The sequence below is a fragment of the Rutidosis leptorrhynchoides genome, chromosome 4 (assembly GCF_046630445.1).
Source record: "Rutidosis leptorrhynchoides isolate AG116_Rl617_1_P2 chromosome 4, CSIRO_AGI_Rlap_v1, whole genome shotgun sequence".
Classification (NCBI taxonomy): Eukaryota; Viridiplantae; Streptophyta; class Magnoliopsida; order Asterales; family Asteraceae; genus Rutidosis; species Rutidosis leptorrhynchoides.
In genome coordinates this window covers 138,133,309-138,137,598 of record NC_092336.1, presented here as the reverse complement: position 1 = coordinate 138,137,598, position 4,290 = coordinate 138,133,309, and the positions used below count along the sequence as shown (strand labels likewise).

Below are 4,290 nucleotides of genomic sequence, written 5' to 3'. Positions count from 1 at the left end.
TTAATGGCTCATACCTGTTTAGGAAGATCGGTAATTGATTATGCGGTTTTAAGGTGTGTTAATGGCGATAGTTCTTGCAAATTTTGAGAGCCAAAGGTATTTTCTTAGATCAATAGTTTGAGCGTGAAAGAAGTTAGGGTTTAGTTTCATGATGATCAGATCTGAGAAAAAGAGAAAGGGTGTTAATTTCTTTTGTTGTACCAAGGCTTTAATAAGGGGGTAATTTAGGGATTTTACATGGTGATTAGCTAATCACTTCTATTTGTTAGCTAATGTTGAAAAAGGGTGGTTAGGATTAACTTTTTGTGTTGATCCTATGATTACAAAGGAGTTACATATTTTAATGAGGAAAAATAATTTCCTCTTTTAATAGATAAAAGAGAAGAGATTGAAAATTTGAAAGTCATTTTTAAAATGCGCATGGTTCTTTGCGTAGTTAGTTTATTTATCTATATCTATCTATCTTCTATAATCTATATCTATAATCTATAACATTGTATAAATCGTGAAAAAGAATCCTATATGTCAATCCTTAAACACTCCTTAATCAGTTTTGCTTACGTGTTAATCTCATATTTAATCACAATTAACACTAATTACACTACCTAATATCCACGTTGGCAACTTAAATTCACAATCACAATAAACGCTGTAGAAAACCCCAATCTCTCTTCTCTCTGCTCTCCGATTATCTCCTGCAAACCAATACCTCGATCCATCTCCTGCAAACCCAAACTGAATTGAATCAATATTTATTATCCTCCGCCCGAATCAATTTTTTCGAAGCAGATCCAACGGATTCGTGTTTATTAGTCTCCGCCTGATGGAATGTTATCTTCGATCCTTTCATATTGACGGAGTATCTTATCCATCGATATATGTATGATACAGATGAATTTAAACTTATTTTGAATATAATTTTGTTGTCAATTGTCAATTAACCCTAATTTCGTTTTGATATTTGGTTAATGATTAATCTTGAGATTTAATTTCAAGATAATGATACTTGATTGATGATTATTACAAATTTCAATTGATACAATATTGCATATTTATCCAGGTTACTGCTCAGAGTTTCTTCCCATCTTCAAGGTATGTGATAATTCAATCTTTTGGTTAATTTGAATTTTTTTTTTTTATCAATTAACCCTAATACATTGATTTTTTTAATCAATTAACCCTAATACATTTATTTTTTTAATCAATTAACCCTAACTTAGGCTGGTGAGTGGTGAGGTACTCTTTAATATGCATGAACTCTTTGCATTTATATTTCAATTTGGAGTTTTGACATATCTACCCTTTTCGTTTGCTACTGAGTGACCTAAAGGATGTATGTGTTGCTTTACATTTTGTAACAAAAAAGCTCGAGATGTATGATGTCTTCGTTTTATTTATTCTCTTCGCCAACTCTGCAAAATGAGTCATTTTTCTTCAGCTTTATGTGAGCGTGAGCATCTGGTGTAATCCACTGCCATTGCATTCAATGTATTGTTCATAAATGGGTTTTGCTTGGACCAGGTGGAATCCATCATTGTTGTTGAGAGGGATAAACTGAAAAATGACAGAAGATCTACTTACAATCTGGGATGATGTAAGTTCTGCTTGACTGATCTACTTGTATGATAATTGTAAATATTTTTGCCCCATTCAAAACAGTAATATGCAGTGCTTTACAAGTAACTTTATTTTTCTTATATATTCGTCTAAACGTTTTGGTTGTCTCAACAAATTTAACCAGGCTAAACTGGGAAGGTCAGGCCCCTTTTGCTATTTTTAGAGGTGGAAATTTTGACTCTTTTGTTTAGTGGTGTTGATTTGGGACATTTATATTCTCAGATGGGTCCAATAAAATATTCTGATAATGTGAAACAACTCAAATACTTTGGAAGCCATCTTAAACCAATATGTGCTGTTTGTTTTCCTTCTTTTTAGTATGTTCAGTCAAACCTGTATGCTATTTACTATTGTTTTGTAATACTGAGACTGTTGTTACGTTGATTTGATGAGTAATGTTAGTAGTAGCAGTATATTAGTGTCATGGCAAGTAGAAAGCGTCAAAAGGGGTCTTCGGCTGAAGTCCATTCGCCTCTGCCATCGCTATTTCACCCGCCGAGTAATGTTAATCATCGTTATTTCACCCACTGCCATCGCTGCCTCTGCTTGCTATCCCCTTAACCTTAACCGTTCGTGTTCTGCGATTAAGGATTTTCGTTTGTGGAGAAGGTGGTTTTTTCTTCACGATTAACCGATTCCAGGATTGTTTGAGACGGTTATGTTCGTTTTCAGCTTCTTAACAATCATCAAGATAACGAATCGTAGTCGATGGAATCAATTCACAAGAATACCGATTTGTATACAGGTTTGCGTTATCGATTTGTATAGTGTGCAGGCATTTTAACTAGGGTCATTGTTATACTAATGATGGATTTTAATATATTAATAACATAAGTTAACTAATTGATAATATGCTATTTCACCTGATGATTGCACTGGCTCATTATATGCATTTATTATTCTTCATTTAGAATGTGTTTTATAGTAAAGTTTGCTACTGATTAATTTCTAATCAAGATATGTTGCACCATTTTTAGAACACTGATGTATACACAAATAGGGCTACTACCGTTGAAGAAGCATAGTTATATGTTGTTTGTCATACAAATTGACCTGGAAGATGGTGACTATCATGGAATTGGAAATGTGGTGTAATTGGACGAGTGATATGAGAGTCAAGGTATACACTTATTTTATATTAGTTAAATAGTTAGATGCTTGAAAATGTAAGAATTTTCAGGATGAACTTCATCTGCGAATCAATGAATAAAGCCTTCATTCTACTACTGATTGATAATCTTACATCAAGCTACCCTTTTATGTCAAGGGATTTATACGAGGTATATAAATTTCTTAGTTTTCCAGTTAATGTTTACAGATGATTCTGTTTACTAACGTGTACCTTCTTTTTTAACTTTTTTATGGGAGAGTTATAAGTGGGTTGATGTGGGTTGCTCTTAACATTAACGGCTTAAATGAAAAGTTTGGTTGAATGTGAAAGGCTTCATATGTGTCATTGAGGTCAAATGGTGTGAATCCAAAAGATTGATTTATAAATGACTTGGTATAGACTTACTGAGTTGGATAGATTCTCTTAAAAATGATATGGTGTCCAGACTTGCACTGGAATAATGAATGATATAAGAGATTGTATGGTTGACCCGTTTGATCCCTTTTAAATAAAACACATCCAAATGTCTTACCCAATTTTACGTAAATGGGTCAAAATTGAAACCTCTGCATCTCTTTCATCTATTAGAGAACAGGGGATCGTGTTTCATACTTTCATGTATCATTTCCTTTTTAGGCTAATTAAATTTATGTTAAATTTCTTTTCCTTGCAGTTCAAGGGTGGTCACCCCGAGGCACCGAGTGATCATATCCAAATTAATGTTCATTTGGTTTGTATGTGCCATATTACACGCTACTACACTGAGAAAGACATTCAACAATTTTAACGGGCTTACTTAATGATTACACAATACAGTTAACTCATGATGATCAGTATGCTAAGAACTTAAGTTCAGAAAAGTCCAGTCAACTATGGTGATTAACAGAGTTTTTTTTTTCTTCGTGGGATTACTTGCAGGTCAAAGCTAAATCTTTAAGTGCTATATTAGCATCATTGGACAACAAGGTTATGTGTAATTTGAGACCGACTAACTGGACAAGGCTGTACCGAAGACGTCAGTTATTTGCTTGATTGTGGAATAACGAGAGGAGCTTGTATGCTAAAAATGGCATTTCCCAAGTGCCATGGTCGATTTCCCGGTACATGCCAAGTTCAAAAATGAATCCAAAATTTTATTTTTTTGTATTCTCGTCTTCCAACATCATTTTTCATTTACTGATTCGATATACTCAAATACTCAAATCATTTATATAACTCCTTTTTATTCTATCATGTTTTGTCTTCATCATACAGTTACTTCAATTTAGTTTGATTAAGAGTTCCCGTGCAACGCACGGGCTCTTAAATCTAGTATTTATATATATTATTATCACATGGCATGACTCTTTTGACGTTCATAATATATGATATTGTAAGTCGCACTATGTTAGAATACAAATCAAGCAATTTCGTCCACTACTAATGCAATGCCTTTCTAAGGATTCGTTTTTATTTAAAAGTTAAAAACGAAATGAGGGTACCCAAATTAATGACTACAATTTTGCCAAATTTGTTACCAACAAAAGAATAATTATTATTTAAATTAAATAAATAAAAGTAAA

At 33.0% G+C, this 4,290-nt stretch overlaps 2 long non-coding RNA genes across 2 annotated transcripts; both read left to right on the top strand.

Moving 5' to 3' along the window:
* The first annotated feature begins 493 nt into the window (after window positions 1–493).
* On the top strand, window positions 494–2,377 carry LOC139840203 (uncharacterized). The gene is made up of 3 exons (XR_011757274.1): window positions 494–880; window positions 1,061–1,092; window positions 1,522–2,377. It is a non-coding gene; the product is annotated as an uncharacterized lncRNA (long non-coding RNA).
* Window positions 2,378–2,384: 7 nt separating this feature from the next.
* On the top strand, window positions 2,385–4,050 carry LOC139840202 (uncharacterized). The gene is made up of 2 exons (XR_011757273.1): window positions 2,385–2,897; window positions 3,402–4,050. It is a non-coding gene; the product is annotated as an uncharacterized lncRNA (long non-coding RNA).
* The last annotated feature ends 240 nt before the right edge of the window (window positions 4,051–4,290 follow it).